We start from the raw sequence: 22,067 nt of genomic DNA, 5'->3' as shown, positions 1-22,067 counted from the left end.
ATTTCCTTATGAACAGGGCAATGCCACTCTTTCTGGTGGAAGCATGTAATTTCTTTGCTCATATATACCACATTTTCTTGATCCATTCATCTACTGAGGGGCATCTGGGTTGATTACATATCTTGACTATAGTAAACAATTTTGAAATGAACATGGTTGTCCTGGTGACTTTAGGGTAGCCTGGATTGTGGTCAACTGGAAAAATGGCCAGGAATGGGATTGCTGGGTCATAGGGAAGCTCTATGTTAGTCTTTTGAAGAACCTCCATACTGCTTTCCAGAGTGGTTGAACAAGTTTACATGCCCACCAACAGTGTAGTAGTAGCATTTCCTTTTAGCCGTATCCTGGCCAGCATCTGTTGTTAGTTTTCTTGATAACAGTCATTTTAACTGGGGTGAAATGGAATCATAATGTTGTTTTGATTTACACTTCCTCTTTTAAGGTTTATTTTATTATAAAGATGCTGTACAGAGGTGTTGCGGTTACATGAGTAAGGTGATGAGCACATTTCTTGTCAAGCATTGCTATCCCTTCCTTTGTTGTTCTCCCACTTTCCCTGCCCTTCCTTTCCTCCCTCACTGTCCCCCTCCCGCCCCGAAATCATAAAGTTCATTTCCAATATAGTATCTTGTGAGTATCATTGTTGCAATGGGTCATCCTGTGTCTGTGTTTCAGTGTTTTGTTATTCTCCTTGTTCTTCCCAAATTATACAAATGTATATACAAGATATAGTGTACCAAAATCAAGTACAGTGACAAGAGGGGACATACTGTAGGGGGAAGAACAAAGGAAACAAAATAAAAATCAAATAGAGCATTAAAAACAACAACAACAAAGAAAGGCCTATTGTGTCCATATCATGGGGTTCATTTCATTTAGCGTCATCTTATATGGTCAGGTTTACATAGCCTTTGACCTTTTCTGGTCATCTGATAAAATTAACCAAGACATATATTAATTATTGCAAAGGAGGGAAACCAGGGGACCTATATTTCTTTGGGTCTGGCTTACTTCACTTTATATGATTTTTTCCAAGTCTTTCCATTTCCTAACAAATGGGGTGGTGTCATTCTTTCTGATGGAAGCATAGTATTCATATATATATATATATATATATATATATATATATCACATTTTTTGATCCATTCATCTACTGAGGGGCATCTGGGTTGGCTCCATAGCTAATCTATGGTGAATAATGCTTTGATAAACATAGTTGTGCTGGTAGCTTTAATATGGCCTTGTTTGTGATGGGTAAATGCCCCAAAGTGGGATTGCTGGGTCATAGGGGAGCTCTATGTGGAATCTTTTGAGGAACCTCCATACTACTTTCCAAAGTGGTTGAACAAGTTTACACTCCTACCAATAATACAGTATGGGATTTCATGAAATTGCAGAGCTTCTGCATGGCAAAGGACATAGCTAGCAAGATCAGTAGATCTTGCTAGCCTACGGATTGGGAGATCCTCACTAGCCATACAACGGACAAGGGTCTCATATCTAAAATATACCTGGAACTCAAAAAATTAAATCTGCCAACAACAAATCCTCAAAGAAACAACTGCCCAATAAATAAGTGGGCTAAAGACTTAAAGAGAAACTTCTCCGAAGGAAAAAAGGATGGCCAATAGACACACAAAGAAATGCTCAACCTCCCTAGCCATAAAAGAAATGCAAATCAAAACAACATTGAGATACCACCTCACTCCAGTTAGAATGGCTATAATCAAGAACTCTAATAATAACAGATATTGGAGGGGATGTGGACAGAAGGGAACCTTATTAAATTATTTTTTATTTCAAACAATTCATAAAGCCATAACTTTTTATTTGTACCATTTGAAATGTTGTGGTCAAGTGAAATTTGTCAATCAGAAAAGATTCAAGAACTGGGGGCCAGTGGCTCACACCTGTAATCCTAGCTACTCAGGAGGCTGAGATCTGAGGATCCCAGTTTAAAGCCAGCAGGAAAGTCCATGAAATTCTTATCTCCAATAAACCACCAGAAAACTGGAAGTGATGCTGTAGCTCAAGTGGTAGAGCGCTAGATTTGAGCTGAAGAGCTGAGGGACAGCGCTCAGGCCCAGAGTTCAAGCTCCACAACCGACAAAAAAAAAAAAAAAAAGAAAAGAAAAGAAAAAAAAAGACTCAAGAATATCAGGTGCCTAACTTTAGTTAGAGAGAAAAGTATGGCTGTACACTTTTTCCATTCACTTCTCCATCTGCCACCTTTTTTAGTTTTAGTTGCTTAGGCGACATTTGACTGAGAAATTGTCCATTCTATGTCACACATGAGTTTACTAGACTATCATGATATTATCATACCATCAATGTAATAAAATGGAAACAACATAGTTCCAGGAAATAGACCTTCTAATATTTCTCCTTATAAGTAGTAGTGTTTAAGCCCTGTAACAATATATATTATCCTTTCCCTAATTCTACATCTGGTTCTAATATGCTAACTCAAAAAAAGTATAAATAAAAGAACAGCCAGGCCCTGTTGGATCACATCTACAATCCTAGCCACTCAGAAAGTTAAGATCTGAGTATCTGAGCTCCAGGTCCGCTCAGGCAGAAAAGCCTGAAAAGCAAGAAAAGCAGAAGTGGAACTGTGGCTCTGGTGATAGCTCACTAGCCTTGAGCAAATAAGCTGAGGTCCTCAGTTCAAGCCCTAGAACTGACAAAACATAGAAAATAAAAATATAAAAATAGACATTTGTCAGTAAAAGCTATTTGAGTATTCTGATATGGAAACAACCCAGATGCCCCACTACAGATGAGTGGATCCAAAAACTGTGCTACTTATATATAAAGAAATATTATACAGCCATTAGAAAGGACAAAATAATGGCATTTGCAGGAAAATGGATAGAACTAGATAAAAACATTTTGAGTGAGGTAAGCCAAGAACAAAGAAACAAATGGCACATGATCTCCCTTATATGTGGATATTAAATCCAAAATTCAAGGAGATATGACAAAGTAAACAGGACTTGCGAAACAAAGGACCACCACTCATTTGTCATATCATTACTAAATGAATCCATGCTTTGACCACATGTATGGTATGTATATATGCACATCTGAAGGAAGCTAGGAGGAGGACACGGAATCAGAGAGGCCTCTCAGCTGTGCTGGACATTGATGGAACTGAACTAAGCAACTCAAGGGCAGTGATGGGAGGGAAAGAGGGAACGGCTTACACTAATCTAAAGGAAAGAAATGTACATATCAGCCTATGTAGAAGAATAGTCAAAGCTCAGAATTCACAAGCTTTATAGGTCACAATAATGATAATTTGCCTAGTGAAGGTTAAAATGTCTTTGTGACTTAAATAAGTATCACTATCTCACAATACTGTGAAATTTATGTAGTCAATCTCAGTAAAAATTACAAAAAAATGAAGTATTTTGATACATTTACAGCACTGCAGGTTTTTTTCTCTGTTTTGGATACAGACAAACAAAGAGAATTTGAAACATAAGTGTATGCCTTCATTTTACACAACATATTCTTTTTGAGGAAGCAGGAAGGAATCAAGAAGATGAGCAGACTTTGGGAACGTTAAAGGATGTGATATTCATAAAGTATGTGGTATCCATTTCCATGCAGGACACATTCGGAGGATAAGAACTAGTTAATATAAAAACAAGAAAATACCTATGAAGAGAACAGAGCCAAATTAATGATGAATGGAAGAGGAGTGTAAGTGACTGAATTTGACCTGTTTTAAGTATATAAAATCGATAGAATGGGTCATCTCAAAATCTTGTTCCTAGAGAGTATTATAGTAATCTTATTTAGAGCCACTCCTTGGGAATTTTCTCTCATACACAGTACTTATGATATGCTATAGACTGTAAGAACACTCAGTTAAGTCAGAGAGCTAGCAAACTAAAAGCTGATAATAGTCCTTTATAAGGAAAGCACATGAGCCTTTCAATTCTAGGTTTCATGAAGGTGAAAGGAGCTGTGGAAAGAGCAAGGGGAATAAAAGAGAAAGAAAAGACACAGATAAAAAAATGCAATGATTGCTGGGAAGGTGGCTCAGTGGTAGAGTGCTTGCCTTGCATGCATGAGGCCCTAGGTTTGATTCCTCAGCACCATATAATCAGAAAAAGCCAGAAGTGGCGCTGTGGCTGAAGTGGTAGAATGCTAGCATTGAACTGAAGAGCTGAGAGACAGTGCCCAGGCCCAGAATTCAGGCCCCATGACCGTCCAAAAAAAAATGCAATGAGACACTAGAACACTACAAAGTGTACACACAGTAAGATCAGCCATCGGTTTATTGTGATGAATTCAAAATTTCCAGAACTTCACTTCTATATAGTTCTATACATAGTGATGTTAATGTATTTGATAATTTAGTTATATGATGAGTCTTTATAGGAAACTTTTGGATTTTGTTCCCATTGTGCTGTGCTGAACCAGATCTATTTTCAGATGGCATAATGTTCCTCATATTTACAAACATGAAGGACAATAAACAATTTGACATTTATCAAAGCACTGTAAACTCTTTTGTTTTCTTGCTCTATCTTTAAGCATCCCTGGTTACAAACTGTGTCTGTTAGGTCTTCCCCTTCTATTGCATTTTATTATCATTATTGAAGGTGGAACTGGTCCTTTCCAGGCCAGCCTAGGGAGAGCGATTAGCTTAGCTTAAATCCAAATGAAACTAAATGCACAGTAAATAAAGTCAAGGTTTAGTAAAAGAGAGATTGTTGTAATAAGAAAAGAGAAATGGCAGGCTTTCTGTGCTGTTATTAGCAAAGACATCCCTTAAGGTTTACAGTGGAATACAAAAATGCCATTTACAATTTGAAACAAAAGAGCTATTAGCTTTCTACCCTCACTATTGCATTATTGACTTACAATCCTTTACTTACATTTAACTTCCCCCCAAAAGCTTGAATGCCTATACCAGTTTTAGTCCGTCCTTAACATGGACATCATTGATTTTCTTTCCTAACAGCAGCCTCCAACACACAGGATCTTCCTCAGTCAGCTCTCAACTTACTTCATTAACGATAGATAACTTTCATTTTCTTTAATTGTGTCTTTGGCATATATTCTTTCAGATGCCTTTTACTACACCACAGTACCATTTTGTCAGGCTCTCTGTTTTAAAATTGAATTGCAGGGAAAAATTACTAGACCTTTATGTACTTTTTTTGTGTTTTGGTTGGTCATGGGTCTTAAACTCTGGGGCCTGGGTGCTGTCCCTTAGCTCCTCAGCTCAAGGTGAGAGCTCTATCACTTGAGTCACAGAGCCATTTGTGGTGTTTGGATGGGTTATTAGATATAAGAGTCTCATGGATTTTCCTAACCCTGGCTGGCTTTGAACTGTGATCCTCAGATATCAGTCTCCTGAGTAGCTTGGATTATAGGCATGAGCCATGGACACCCGGCTTGATGTAGCTTTTAATATGTCACCACATTTCTTCTGACTACTGCTTTGATGTCTTCTCAAAGCATTCCAAATATGCTGACATCTAGTCATGGTCAGTATCCAGGGAAACTGCAGCACTTTAACACTGTGCCAGGTCTCCTATATATTCTTCCATATATATATATATATATATATATATATATATATATATATATATATATATATATGTGTGTACATATATATATAACTTTTTTGTAATACCATATATGTTCATATTTTTTTCCACTGGTTTGCTATTTTAGACCAATTTTTAGACTACAACAGCAATTAGTTAAAAGGAACAACATCTAATTATATATAGGTATGCTAATTAATTACCACCCTTAAAATCAATGCTATTAATATTAATAGATGCTTAAGTAGAACCAAATGTTGAAGAAATGGATTATGTGTCCTGTCACAAAAACAAAAATGAATGTAAGTATGTTTATACAGGTAAGCATTTCCAAGGTATTCAATAACTTTATAGGAATCTTACCTGTCTAAATATATTCCTTGATTTGCATAAAATTTTAAATTAATGACCTTTATAAAGAACTGAGTTACTCTGAGTTGCAACTGGTTTGGAATTTTTTATATGAGAAAGACCTGAAACATATGATGTGAATGTCATATCAGGTAAGATTGAGATTTGGGTAATCACAATAATCTTAACTCATAAATAGGGAATGTAAGTGTTCAAATCAGAAGAATTCCTTGCCTATCACTAAATGTTCCGGTTTTCATAATACATGTTCCTGATTCTTTTACTTTAGCACTAAAAAATCAGCTGAGAGATGAACCTAGATATACATTGTACAAACTGCATTCTTTAAACCAGTGTCTTCTTTTCAAAAAGAAATTTACTAACTACCTGACTTATGTAACTGAAACCCCCTCTGTATATCACCTGTACAATAAAATTTAAATTTTAAAAAGTAGTGTCTTACAAGCAAGTTTCTGCTTAAAGAGCAATGCTCATTTGACAAACACATTAAAAAAAACTGGTTCATATATTTTTATTAAAATAAGAACCATTGGTCAAAATTTTCATCAACTATGTTAAACATAAAAAATGTATAATCAAGAAGCATTAATCTTATGCACTATATTAATTTGCCACTTTCTATTTTAGGCTTCTAACTCATTCCTTCACAATCTCTACCTTCATGCCTCCTTGGGAACGAAGCAATTGTAAAACCCCTTTAAGTCTCCTCTAAGGCCTCTGAGCAGCTGCTAAGTGGTCACTAAGCAACTATCCTAGTTTACCTCAGAGAAAATTGAAGAATTGAACTCTTTTATAAAATGGGCTCAGGGATCCAAACAAACACATGCCTCCTGTAATAAAAAATCTACCCTACTTCCCTTGGGTAAGGAAAGCACTTGGAAAGGCAAAGGCAAAACTGTCAATAAGTGGAGGTGATTAAGTGACTTAGTTCTCATCAATTCCATTATAATTAATGGAGTGATACTAGTAACAACACCATTTTAAGTGTTTTTCTAAGGCAGTCTATATCATGTGACAATAAAAGCAGATAGTCTTTCCTTAAAATTAAGACCCCTGGACAGTGTTTAAATGGCACTGATCTTTAGTCTAAAAAGAAATGATTTTTTTTTTATTTTTAGGTTGTCTTTTGGAACTTGATACATCAGGAGAAATTTCAAAATTGAGAAATGGAGAAAGAAGGTGGGAAGAACAAAGTCAGGCATGTGAACTGGAGGTCTGGCTCAAGTGGTTAAGTGCCAGACTTGAGCAAAAAAGCCACGTGTGTGTGCAAAGCCTTAAGTTGAATCCCCAGTATTTCACTCCTCCCCAACACATCCCCCCAAAAAAGAAAAGAAATTTCACGTTTTAGGGTTCCGGGAAGATGGCAGAGGGTTTGTTTTCTGTTAAGTTGGATTGTTTTCATCTGTTGAAAAAGAACTTTTGAAAAAAATATCAGACACTAAAGGATTGCCCTTGACTTTCAATGATAAAATATGTGTAGACTTAGAACTTAGTGAAATTGATGATAAATTTATAATTATCACCCAGCTATCTAATCTATGTTGTTATGTAAATTAACACATTTCTGTCTGGATAAGATAAGAGATCATACCCAGCAGAGAATATATGTCTGTGATTCCCAGGCTGAGCTCTGCCTAGTGGCAGAGGAGATTTATGAGTAATAACACATGCTATGTGTGAATTTCAACCCTCTTAATTTCCTATAGCTACAGTCCACCCTTCAACTTTTGAACTCCAAGACACATAGTTTGCAAAACAATTTGGCAAGAGTCCAAACCTCAGCACCTCCCTTTGGCAATAGGCTATTTAAAAACATTTTCTTCTTATTGTACAATGTTACACATGTATTTGCACACTGGACACAGATTTCAGCAAACAATTTTCATCAGAAATGGAAAGATCACTGGAGACAGATGCTTGTTAGAGATTCCCAGGAAGTTCCAAGATTATGTTCAGAACACATTGGCTGAGGAGGCAGGTAGAAAGGCTTCATCTTCTCAAAAGGTATGAGAATAAAATAAAAAAATGTTAACTGTAGGAAAAAGGTTTCAACTTCTACTCAGGTACCTGTCAATTATTACCAAATTATTATCATTTGTTACCAAATTATTTACTGAGTTCTGTCTAAAATAAACTGGTATCTGCAAGAAAATGTAAATTGTTGGTCTGGGAAGTTGGCTCAGTGGTAGAGCGCTTGCTTTGCATGCCTGAGGCCCTGGGTTCCATTCCTCAGCACCACATAAGCAACAAGAAAAAAGCCGGAAGTGGCGCTGTGGCTCAAGTGGTAGAGTGTTAGGATTGAGCTGAAGAGCTGAGGGACAGCGCCCAGGCCCAGAGTTCAGGCCCCACAACCGGACTCTAATGAAAATCTATTATATATTATTTCTAGGGGGGAAAAAAAGAAAAAAAAAAGCTTAATAAAATGAAATTCTCACCGGAAATCAGTTTTACTTTGCACTTTTTAAATATTTACTGATCACTAGATAAAATATTTCCTAGGAGACAAATGACCAAATTTATTGTGTCCAAAAATTGGCATGATATGTTATGTTTTACTATTTTTACCTTCAATAAATTAAATTCCTGGTGCAAAAATATTAATTTCTATGGAAGTGTCTTAGACATTTCTACCTATGCTATGGTCTCAGATGTACAGAATCAACTTCTCACACCTTTGAGATTGGATTTTATAACTTGTTTTGGCCAAATGTATTTCAGTGGATACAACCTGGGTAGATGGTTAGACATGTATCTATATCATTGAGTATGTCACCTTTGTTTCTTTCTGCATCATAAGAAGATGATGCCAGAAGGAACTATAGTACTTGACAGACAAAGAAGAGCTCACAGTGATTAAAGTAAGAATTATTTGCCTGAAGTATAAAAGATTGAATAGGAATTTTTCAGGTTGAGAAGAGTATGTAGGAATATGTAAAAACATTGAATGAGGTATTAAAATTTAAATAATTTGTGCCTGGCTTACTTCACTTAATGTAATTTTTTCCAAGTCTTCCCATTTCCTAACAAATTGGGTGATGTCATGCTTTCTGATGGAGACATAGAATTCCACTCTATAGATATTCCACATTTTCTGGATCCATTCATCTACTGAGGGGCATCCGTGTTGGTTCCGTATCTTAGCTATGGTAAATAATGCTGCAATAAACATAGTAGTGCTGGTAGCTTTAGTGTGGCCTTGTTTGTGATCATCTGGGTAAATGCCCAAAAGTGGGATTGCTGGGTCATAGGAGAGCTCTATGTGGAGGCTCTTGAGGAACCTCCATACTGCTTTCCAAAGTGGTTGAACAAGTTTACACTCTCACCAACAATGCAGTGGAGTTCCCTTCTGGCCACATCCCCTCCAGCATCTGTTGTTTTTAGAGTTCTTGATTATAGCCATTCTAACTGGGGTGAGGTGGAATCTCAAAGTTATTTTGATTTGCATTTCTTTTATGGCTAGAGAGGTTGAATATTTCTTCATGTGTCTATTGGACATTCTTATTTCCTCTTCAGAGAAGTTTCTCATAGGTTCTATGGTTTCCCTTATTTGCAATAACTAGTACATGTGTAGGACAAGCAGAAAAAACTAAAAGCTATGTACATATGACCATGTAAGATGATGTTAAGTGAAATGGACACCAAGATCGGGACACATTTTTTTCTTTCTTGCTATTGTTTCTAATGTATTTATAATGTACCACGTGATATTTTTGTTTCTTTCTACGTTCCTCCCCCATGTATAATCCCAGTTTGATGTCGCTGCCCTATATCCTGTATATACACTTTTGTAATTCGGGGAGGTGAAGGGAAAAAACAAAATGCTTAAATAGGGATACAGGTTGACCCATTGTAACAATGATGTACAAGGCACCATGTTGAAAACGAACTTTACAACTTTGGCAGGGGAGGGAGGGGTGTAGTTGTGGAGGTGGGAGGGAAAGGTTGGTAGGGGAAAAACAAAGGAGGAGGCAACAATGCTTGATAGGAAATATACTCATTACCTTGCTCATTTAACTGTAACCCCTCTCTTCAGTATTTTTACAATAAAAATGTATAATTTTTAAAAAATAAATTGTAGTATTGGAACAAATTTTGGAAATGTAAGGTATTATGATGCTATATCCATAGAGTGGCTACAGTACATTGACTCTTATACCATAATAAAGAGAAAGATAGCTACTATTGAAAAGCTCTATGCAACAGAGGGGCAAACTTAGTTTATATCAGAATCATTATTCAAGAATTATTAAAATATTCAAGAAGTAAATTAGAAAAAGGGTGAATTTGTTGCACTAACATGTTTTGATCCAACATATTCTCATTTAAAGTTAGTACTGTATTTGAAAAATGCCAAATATTGTAATAAATGATCTTTTTATATTACAGTTATTACTTATTTTATTGGTTATCTTAAAGGTCTTAGCAATATCTTACCTATGTCTGATCAAGTACACTGATGATTCATGTGAACATTTTGTAATTCCACCTATATAAAACTGAATTTGACCATAATTTCTTTCTTGGCAGCCATTGTAACAACAAACTTTCAAATGGTAATGTCTTAGAAACTGGACTCAACTCTTAAATAAAGAGCTAATTGTTCCTGCTGTATATGCATTGATTTCCTAATTCCCTCTGAGATAAATATACAACTCAAGTCCTTACATTGCACAAAGCACTTTAGCCAGAGGACATCGAGATGATTTTCCTTTATGGTAATTTCAAACATGATGAACAACAACGATATCTTATCAGTAGGACATATGGCATTATGAAGAAATTTTTATAAAACATGTCTTTCAATGACCCGTTTCTATACATTTAAGTTGTGCATCAACAAAGCTTACAATTTAAATAATTCCTGTTGGGAAAATGCATTATTATTTGTAATCTATCAATTATAAATAGACAGTCTGCCAATTCTTCCTGTAAGGTTTCCAAGACATCTTGTGAAAATTAAACATAATACTTTTCCTCTCCAGTGATTAATTATAGCTCTGTTGAGTTTAATAAGATTGTGCCTCATGCTTTTATAAAAATAATCCTGAGACATACAAAGCAACAAAGAAATAATCTTATAAATATGTTAGAAACAATTGCATGAAAGAAAAAAAAACATTTGAATACATATCTTAGGGTTCATTTCCCTAACATCAACTTATCTGACCTTTTCTGCTTGACTCAGACATATACTAGATATTGCAAATAAGGGGACCCATTGCAACAATGAGATGTACAAGTCATTATGCTGAAAACGAACTTTACAACTTTGGTGGAGGTGTATGGGAGAATTGGTTGGTGGGGGATGGGAAGGGATGGGAAGGGGAAACAAAGGAAGAGGCTACAATGCTAGATAAGAAATGTACTCATTACCTTGCCCATGTAATTGTAACCCCTCTGTACAGTATTTTCACAATAAAAAAAAATAATCCTGAGATATTTAATCAGAGGACTTGATTCATTTGGAAGATTACACTCAATGGAAGATTCACTCAAGGTCCAACTCATAAAAACTGAAAAAATGTGTCTTTTGGTTTTCCCTGTTCCAATTAAGAATTATTTAAAGACTCCCATTATATATACCAGAGTTTCTTGATGTATCAACATAATAATACACAGTGGTAAAATCTAGGCAGCAACTTTGAGCGATATTGGTATAAAGCAAAATTAAATATTTGAAAATTACATATATATAATATATGTATATTATATATACATATATGTAAAGACAGAATTGAGTTGTTTGAAGGAATAGGTGGCATTGGTATTGAAGATAGAAGTGGTAAAATTGTTCAAGATGTATTGTATTCATAAATAGATATGTTGAATCAAAACCTTTTGAATCACTCTCTATATTTATATATAGATATACACATACATATCCACACATACATAATTTAAGAAGTAAAAGTTAACAAATAAATGAAAAAAATGCTTTTTATTAAATGTAATCCTGAGTAAAGTGAAGATAGTTGCATTCCACAAAATTATTATCTACAATCCACAAAGAATTTCTATAGATAAATTTCAAAGGTAAATATTTCAACTTTAAATGTAACGAGAGTCCACAGAGTATTATTATTTCATAAAACTGGATGAGGAGGAAAACTAATTTAAGAAAAACAAATACAAATAAAAAGGAAATTGTTTTCCATGTAAACACCTAGTATCTTTTACAATGTAAAAAAAATGATGGCTCTTTTCTGCCAATTTGTTTTATACACCCATTTCTAGCTGTTGGGCATTCAAGAAAAAAAAATGTTGTTTTTGATAAATATAGGCAAAGCAATAAACAAGGGCTCAGTTGTTGAAAATTGAATATTCTCTATCACTCTGTCTGAATGTAAGTTTACCCTAATTTCTGTAAACTTTAGTAAGCATGATCACTCAAAGAAATATCATTTTTACATACAAACTTGAGGACAAAGGGAAGGGAGAAGGTCAAGCTCTGCTGGGGATATTTATTCATAAGTGAAAAGCCAGGTAATTTACCTTTTTTTTATGAAGCATTCTTGAATTTCCTGCAGTCCATCTGTGAATTCATTGAGCTCCAGATGTGGGGGTGAAAAAGAGGACATAAAATAGCCTCGTGAAAAAGAGATGTTTCCTCTTGCCAGATGCCTCCTCTTCCTTCTAGGATGGCGAATGAACCAGGCTCAGTAAAGTGTCTTGGATATTAAACTGGAGACTGCCTTATTTTCTATAAATCTGGGGTGGAATGTAGTCATTGAGTTCATGAAGGAAAGGCTGTGAAAAACAATCACTTTTGCGCTATCTAGAATGTAAGCCATAACTCCCTTCCTTTAGTTATCTAAATTGCCTTTGAACTTAAACCAAAACTTATACATGTTTTTTCCACCAAGGAGTTCTAAAGCACTAAACATTCTTAGGATTTATATTTTTGTAACCACAATAAAGGAAAATTGAACAAAACACTGCAAATTGTTACTTCTCCAACATAACTAAAGGTATTATGTACCCTACTTCTACTTTAGCATCTATTGACTAGATTACTCAAAAGAAGATGTGACATTTCATAATCAAAAGTTTATAATGATACTTCTAAGAAGCACTAAAAAAGAAATATAAGGTTTTTTTCTTATTATTGAGTTTATTTTATAATTACATTAGATTAAGATAAGAAGATTTGTTGGTTGGTTGGTGGAAGACACAATGGCAAAAAATAAGTAAAATAATTCTCAAAAACACTAATTTTAATGATGCATTTGTTTATAAACTGTGCATCTCAAAAAGCTAGTAAAAGGCTTCCTATTTTGTCATTGAAAAAAGAAAATTAAACAAACTTTGGTAATATAGGAATGGACCATAAATTATAAAAAGTAGTGTTTTAGGCAATTGGACTTAAGGCTATATAGAATATTCAAATCTATCAGATTTGTAACCAGTTATGATTTATAAAGTTGTGCATGCTTCCTCTGTCTTAATGCTTATAACAAATCAAACAAATTGGCTAATATTAATCTTGCTCTTATTTTATATATAAGGAAACTAAGGTGAGGAAAAGTTGATCACTAGTTTTACTTTGGGAAGTGACAGAGCAGCTGTGTGAACAGAGTCTTCATCATGATGTCAGATACTTAAGACCCCTATTTATTTGTCACTGATGTGTCTCATGCCTATAATCCTAGCTTCGCAGGAGGCTGAGATCTGAGGATCACAGTTCAAAGCCAGCCTTGGCTGGAAAGACTGAAATTCTGAAAGTACCCAAAAAGCTAGAAGTGGATCTCTGGCTCAAATCACAGAGTACTTGAGCAAATGAAGTTCAGGGATAACACTAGCCGCTGAGTTCAAACTAGGACCATACATAAAACAAACAACAACAACAACAACAACCACAAACTATTCAGCAAATTTGTATTGAAAGTGTTTTAGGGCCGGGCGCTGGTGGCTCACGCCTGTAATCCTAGCTACTCAGGAGGCTGAGATCTGAGGATCGCTGTTCAAAGCCAGCCCGGGCAAGAAAGACCGTGAGACTCCTATCTCCAATAAACCACCAGAAAACCGGAAGTAGCACTGTAGTTCAAGTGGTAGAGCGCCCGCCTTGAGCTGAAGAGCTGAGGGACAACGCCCAGGCCCAGAGTTCAAGCCCCACGACTGACAAAAAAAAAAAAAAAAAAAAAAAAAAGCAAGTGTTTTAGGGCTCATATTATAAGTCAATTGAAACTTTTTTACTTTTAACGTATTAATGGTGTCCATTATGACTGTTCTTTCTTAAACATACATTATACATATTCTTAGTGGCTTCCATACTTTTTTTTAAACCAAGACTGGGTAGCCAGACTTCTTTTACTAGGTGCTAAATGAAATACCTAACATGAACAACAAAAATTAAAACAACAACCAACAAATGACAAAGCATTTACTTTCCTCCCCCATACACATCCTAAATCAGCAATGTTCTAGTGTCTTTATCAGAGATTTTACAAATCAGTCCCCTCATAATAATGGCTCAGGAGTCTTTCATTGGCAGCATATATAAAACAGACAAACAATGTATTCTAAAATTCTCAGAATGAAATACAGAGCCTTAGTTGTAGGCCTTCAAGTATATAAATTGATATATGAATATGTATATGTATCTATGTATCTATGTATCTATCTATGTATCTATGTATCTATGTATCTATGTATCTATGTATCTATGTATCTATCTATCTATCTATCTATCTATCTATCTATCTATTTATCTATGTTAAGCATACATTAAATACAAAGTCAAGGAAAGCAGGGAATTTCCATGATCATCATGAAGGAAATCAGAAATGGTTTGACCAGGAACTGAGAATGAACAAATGATTATGTAGATATTAACTTTTCCAGAGAGATACACTCGCCATTAATTCTGGCTCTGCCTCATAGGACTCATAACTTTACATCATCTTTGCCAATAGGAAATATCCTTCTTTTTATACTGCATAATGCAGGTTAAGTAAAAAGAATTATTTGTGTGGAACTAAGAAATCCCAAATAAAGAGACTTCTATCTTCCTAGTGTAGGAAGTAATAATATTTAAAGGATCTTGGAAAATGTGAAGTACAGTTTTTGGAATTCCTATCAGAAATGATGTTTGACAAATCAAATGATTTCTAAACAGTTATGAATGGATCCCATATCCCATAACCTGGGGAAGACAGAGATACAGGAAAACCAGATCATAATGCAAAATCAGTAACAAATAACTCTAGTCAGTGGCATTTGGCATGGAACACAATCTTGGACAGATGATACAAGACCAACACATTAGGCATAAAAATAGTTACTGTGTATTTCCCCTCCACTCCTCAAGTCTTGGTAAAGCACCATACCTTTTACTATGAAGAATTTCTCTACTTCAAACCTTATTTTGTTTCAGATTGTAGGTCCTCTCTGCCTTTTGTGATAACTGCCTTCTACTGGTAACACTCAAGGGCTAATGGTCATGCAAAGCAGTAACACTTACAAAGTAAAAACATATCCTACCACCTAAGTCAAAACAAATGCAATGACTCCCAGCAGGGAGGTATGGGTCTTTTCACTTGTCCATCTTTTTGTTTGCTACCCCTAGAAAGTAGAGATGGTAATCTTACAGAAAGCTCCAGCAAGATTGTTTGTATCAGGTATACATTTTGACTTAGGCTGTTTAGAAAAGAAATCCATCTGTCCACTTATAAACATTCTTATTTGGAAAGAGTATTTATAACATAGCCTTAAGCTTTGTAAAGGAGAAACTGTAACTGCCAATAATTCTGTAAGAGTTAATAACTTCCTTCTAAGGTTATAAAAGGCCAACTTTAACATCTCAAATGTGAATTGGAGAAAATATAGACAAGCTTCTAACTAAAATACAGCACTTTAATAAACAATGGTTCCTCCTTGGTTTAAGCAAAGGTAGAAAAATAAAGTAGAAAAAAAATTCACCAAATAGAATTGGCATTTGACAGAACATGTGTGTTCACCTCTATGTCCTAAGAAACAATAACACATTAGTATATTATCTTTAAAGTTTCATGTAATCAGAAGACAGGAACTCATAAGTTCCTAGAGTTTTAGTTTCTCTTAAATATAATTTATGTAGCTAGGGCATAAATATGTTTGCTATAATAGTTAAGCTTTGGATATCTTCTTATAGAAAATCTAGTCATCTATATATCAAATTCCTTACAGAATTATGTTTGTGCCAGATTGAGAATGGAGCAATGATAGGAATAAAGCCATAATAATAAACACAGTCAAGAAATAAAAGATAGAAATGTCTTATCTCTACAGTGTTCATGGATTTTCTGTATGTGTAAAAATTTATTGTGTAGGTAGAACTATTAAATTTAGCTCATCAAAGAAGATATGTAATAAGTGAGTCTAGGATAAAAAATAAATGGGCTTAGGATGAAATGCATGAAAAAAATGGTTTCATAGAGAAGAAAGAGCAATTGATTCAGATTCTTGAATTTGCTCACTGGAATCAATGAGTTGGACTAACCAAAATTACAATCACTAGTGCAAAGACACAGAACCTTATAATCTGTAAGAGTTTGTCACTGCAGAAGTAGCAAGGAAAAAGAAATTTAATGACTGGTTTAAGAAAGCAAATTGAAAAACAAAAGGACATTTTAATGGACCACCTTAGAAATCACACATTATTCTTCTCAAGAAATATCTCTGGACAAGATAGATCAGGAAGATGAACAGTGGAGAATGTTTTGTAGGTTACTTTTAACAAAATGAAAATTTAAACAACGGTAACAACCACAGAAAAGTAAACGTTTATGTTTATGAGGGAATGTAATTAGAAAACCTGAGTGGAAAACATTTTTAAAGGATAAAAAAAAAAGATGTGCTAAAAATTGACTAAAGATTTGAAGGAAGAAAGACATTGTCTCTAATCAAGATCTGCAAATGGAAATGTAATGTGTGGATTGTGTTGGCTACTATAGGCAATGAATTAAAAGTTTTTATAAAAAATGTATTTATGCACACAAATGAATACTTTTTTCATGTTGGAAAGGTGTGGTCAAGTGTGGTCAATGAACTCCAAAACCTACACTATTATGCTGAAATTTTAGTGCCATTTCCATAGTATCTTTAAGGTTGACTCATATGTCACAAGGGGGTGAATACTTTTTTCCCAAGGACTGTTTTTGTTTGTTTGTTTTTGTTTTTGCTTTTTAGAAACTGAGGTGTTACTCTTCTGGGACAGAAGAGCAGGCTTTATTCAAGGAGACTGCCCTTCTTTTACCATTTTGTTTTTACCATGTTGAAGCAGCAAAGTACTCTCACTTGAAGCTGAGAAAATGTTGGCATCATGCTCTTAGATATCCTTGCTCCTACAACCATGACTTAAAAACATCTTCTTTTATCAATTAATAGAAAATAAATCAAACTATTTACCTCTTCCTGATAAGTTACCCAGTCTGTTACATCAACAGAGGAGGGACTTAAGGTATTTGTGTATAAAACTTGCTAGTGAGCTTTCCATTTAACCAAAAGATAATTACCTTCCGATACTACCAAGTTTCAAGGGGATAGATATTTAATATTTTCTGGATAGAGACAAAATGTTACATAACACTGCAAACAAATAACAAATTAGAACATTAACACTGTTATTTAGCCAAATTCCCTAAAGCCTGCAGCAGTAAACTCAGATTTAGATATGTTTCTAATGTGTTTCTCCAAAAAGTGCAGCTTGTGGTTGAGCTAGCCAGCTCCTATGGAGTTTCCAATCTGTGCTTTCAGGTCTTTGCCCCTGCATGTGCAGTTTTAAGTTCCTTGAACGCATCTCTGTCCTTTACACAAAGGGCTGGAACCCAGGTCTGCATGAAGATGCTGACTTGCTGTACACATCCCGTGCGTGTCAACCACACAATGTTTAATGAATCATTTTCTTTCCTGCCCTTGACCTTGCCAAGAATGCTTTGTGTGCACAAATCCAGAAACCTGTGAGGCCATATGCTGTGGGTCAGCCTTTGAACAGGTTGCTCCCTCCAGCTGTCACTCTCAAAGCAACATCCCACACAGACATATTTTATCTACATAGGCAACTCCTCTGACTTCTGCAAAGAATAGCCTTGTTCAAACACAATGTGTTCCAGTTATTGAAGACAAACAGCCTTTCTTAATTCAGACATGAGATTTCTGAGTAATCTTTGACAGGACCTATATAACTTCTAATTATAGTTCTTCATTATAAAGAATATGTAGGAATAAGACTGATAATAATAGATAGAAAATACATATAAAAGTCCCTTGCTGTCAATAGATGTTACTAGTATTAGCATCTTTCTTTTATCTACTTCCAGAAATTTTATAGGTTTATAAACACTAAAGTATTTTATGTTTATGAAATAAAATCACACTGCTCACACGGTTCTGATCTGGTTGCAGTTAGCAATGAATCCTACAGTTTTGCATATCAATAAATATGGCTTTCTTTCATTGTTTTTAAGGTCCTTGTAGTATTTTTTTGTGGAATGACTTCATTTTATTTAATCAGCACATTACTACTGCATATATTTATTATGTACTTTTATAATTTTTTTTGACCAAGTAAATTTTGATGCTTATTTTGGGGAAGCTTTCTATTTTTTTGTTGGGAAAATACCGTACAGAGGAGTTACAATTACATGGGCAAGATAATTTCTTACCTTACATGGGTAAGTACATTTCTTATCAAGCATTGTTGCCTCTTCCTTTTTTTCCCCTTCTCATCCCTTCCCACCCTCCCCCTCAGTCCCCCTCAAGCCAAAGTTGTAAAGTTCATTTTTCTACATAACGACTTGTACATCTCATTGTTGCAATGGGTCCACCTGTATTCCTATTTAAACAATTTATTTTTTCCCTTCCCCTCCACAAATTATACCAACATCAAATACAGTGAAAGCAGGGGTTACACCATGGGGGAGGGACATACAAAGCAACAAAGAAATCATCTTATAAATATGTTAGAAACAATCGCAAGAAAGAAAAAAAACATTTGAATCCTTATCTTGGGGTTCATTTCACCTAACATGGTTTCCCTTATTTGCAATCACTAGTATATATCTGAGACAAGCAGAAACGGTCAGAATCTTTCTATTTTTGTGTTTAATATGTAAATTAAAATACTACACAAGGAAGTCCTCTGCTGTTAATTTTTCTTAAGGATACATTTGCATTAAATATAAGAGGTAGCAGGATGGAATTAGTATATTGAGGTTGTAGTCAGACTAACTAATATTTAAAGACTTTTATTTTGTGCCTGAATTAGGGCTTGAATCCAGGGACTTGCAGTCTCCTTTGACTTTCTTGCCTAAGGCTAGTACTCTACCACATGAGCCATACTTCCACTTCTGGGGTTTTGATGGTTAAAGTTAGGAGTCCCAAAGACTTTTATTCCTAGCTGGCTTTGAAATACAATCTTCAGATTTTAGCCTCCTGAGTATCTAGGATTACAGGCATAAGCTATCTCTCCTATTATTACCTTTACTTCTCTGTGTATCATTGGACAAACACTTAAGCTGAATCTCAGATTTTCTCTTTACAAAAGTAATAAAGAAATAGCAAATCCTATACAACTAAGATTTTTTGTTTTGTTTTGTTTTGTTTTTGTCAGTTGTGGGGCTTGAACTCTGAGTTTGGGCACTGTCCCTCAGCTCCTCAGCTCAAGGCAAGCACCCTACCATTTGAGCCACAGCACCATGTCCAGTTTTCTGGGGGTTTATTGGAGTTTCACAGATTTTCCTGCCCGGGCTGGCTTTGAACAGCAATCCCCAGATCTCAGTTTCCTGAGTAGCTAAGATTCTAGGCGTGAGCCACCAGCTCCTGGCTACAACTAAGATTTTTAAAGTGGAATTCATTAAGAAATGGTTGTATGTATTCTAATACTTGCAACATCAAAATCATTAGAGAAGGGGGAAAGGGGAAAATAGTAGGATTTAAGAGCACATTACTGAAAGCAGAATTGGAATGATTTTCACATATTCTATATTTCCTATCACTGTTTTCCTTATCAGCATTAAGGATTACTAATTTTTTTTTTACTTGTGCATATTTTTTTCTTTTTAAAATTGTTTTTGTATAGTTGATATACAGAGGGGTTACAGTTACAGGAATCAGGAACAATCAGTACAGTTCTTTTTGAACCATATCTCCCCTTGCGCCTCTCTTTCCCAAGCTTTCTCTCCTGTCCCAACCCCTAAGATACTCAGTTCATTTTCCACATAGTGTCTAGTACGTATCATTGTTGTATTTGTTCATCCTTGTTCCACTTTTTATGTGCCCTCCAAGAAAACACACTAAATGACTACAATAAATAAATAACACTGGGACATGATAGGTTATTTAGGACCCTCGTCATTAACATACAGGGGCCAAAGGAGGCTATGCATAGCAGTGGTGAACAGACTCAACAGCAGTACAGATGATCATATAAAATAACAACATGAACTCCAAGCAAAGGAAACAAGAGATGTTAAAGATTTCTGATTCCCTTGTTTATCATCTCTCTTTATCCATTGAGTACAAGGATACCTTCACTTTGTGTACAATCCAGGTAGCAATGACTAATAAACCATTGACCAAGGTCTAGGAACAAAGAGAATGATTGGCTGAATACAACTGTTTTGTAGAGGTGCCAGTGTTCTTTTCCAGTTGAAGAAGTTTTGGGGAAAAACACAACAACACACAGCTGTAACATCATTTGTAGTTGTGGATGATTCACAGGCCATCAGTACTGAGCTGTCTGTATTTGATGTTTTCCTGGCTGCATACTAAGAGACATTAGTTCCATGACAAGGCAACCTTTCACCAATGTACTGTAAAATTCTACCCAGATTTTCACATTTTCCTGAGGATTATCATCATTCTCTTGCATAGAATCTTGACAAAGAATGGTTTTAGGAGCTAGACAAGGTCAGGAATCATTCACTCTTTTTCATGAGGTTTGAGGAAATGAAACTTGAAGAGCATTCATTAATCTGCCTGTATCTCCTAAGTTCACTTCTCTTTCCAGGACATTATCATGAGTTCCACTTTTTTTTTTTTTTAAATCAACACAAGAATATTCGAGCCAACTGATCTTCCTGTAGTTCCTAATCTTTGTTCTTTCAAAAACAAGTTACATTTTTTTCAAGTATTTCAAGCATAGCATATCAAACTTGTGCTTTATTTAACCCAATGCTTGTGAATGAACTCAACTCTGGCTGTAAGCCTATTGTGCTATGATCCTCTTTCTTAAAAATATGTATGTATGTACATTTTACTGCAATATGATTCTTACTGTCTTCTTTTCAACTAGAGATGTTCTCTTCAGTTATCTATTGTTGTATTCTGTTTTTGAATTGAGATAGAGTTTTGCCTGAGAAGCTCTTCCTGATATCCAGTCACAATGTATCACTCCTTTTATATAAACCAAAGCAAATATATGTGTCAGGCATAAATACACACATACATAATACACATGTATATTTTACTTGCAGTCAACCCAATACTCTTCTTTTGTGTGTGTGTGTGTGCATGTGTGTGTATGTGTATGTGTGCACACGAGTATACATGTGTGCACATGCACAAGCCCATGCGGGCTAGTCTTGGAGTTTGAACTCAGGGCCTGGAAGTTGTCCTGGACCATTTTCTCAAGACTACCATGTTACCACTTGACTCAGCTATACTTCTAGCTTTTGGCTAACTGGAGAGAAAAGTCTCATGGACTTTCCTGCCTGGGCTGATTTTGAACTGTAATTTTCAGCTCTAAGTCTCTTGAATAGCTTGGATTACAGGTGTGAGCTACCAGCAACATACTGTATTTTGCATTCTTAAGTATAAATAATAAATTAAAAAATTGAGCTCTCTCATACAAATCAAATGCTCATAGTACTTTTTAATGCATAGACCCATTCCTCACTAAATTCTATACAACATTCGTAACCCAGCAGATATCACTTTGTCCAACCTCTTTTAAGACATTTTTTAAATTGCGATACTACTTTTTAGTACTTAAGTCTTTCTCATATTATAATAGTATATTTTATTCTAATGATTTGTATCTCCATATAGATGCAAACTGTATTTCATTTATCCTCAATATCCAGTGCATAACCAACAAAAAATAAAATAATTGTTTTGTGTGCCTAGACACTGTCTCTGACCTTTTAT

The 22,067-nt window shown here is 35.1% G+C and overlaps 1 protein-coding gene across 5 annotated transcripts in view; it reads right to left on the bottom strand.

Annotated features, from left to right (window-relative positions):
* The window catches only part of Lrrc4c (leucine rich repeat containing 4C), a 1,099,028-nt gene that overhangs the window by 557,399 nt on the left and 519,562 nt on the right, over positions 1 to 22,067 (bottom strand). For 4 of the 5 annotated variants that reach the window (XM_070032555.1, XM_070032559.1, XM_070032556.1 and 1 more), the window contains one exon: positions 12,435 to 12,575. The exons of the other annotated variant lie outside the window; for it this stretch is intronic. The gene's annotated coding sequence lies outside the window, so the exon portion shown is untranslated. The remainder of the gene's footprint in view (positions 1 to 12,434; positions 12,576 to 22,067) is intronic. 5 annotated transcript variants of the gene reach the window in all.

Source organism: Dipodomys merriami, unplaced genomic scaffold (assembly GCF_024711535.1).
Source record: "Dipodomys merriami isolate MVZ:Mamm:240054 unplaced genomic scaffold, mDipMer1.0.p SCAF_21, whole genome shotgun sequence".
Taxonomy (NCBI): Eukaryota; Metazoa; Chordata; class Mammalia; order Rodentia; family Heteromyidae; genus Dipodomys; species Dipodomys merriami.
Note: the sequence above shows the minus strand (reverse complement) of the source record. Positions and strands in the feature narration are given on the sequence as shown.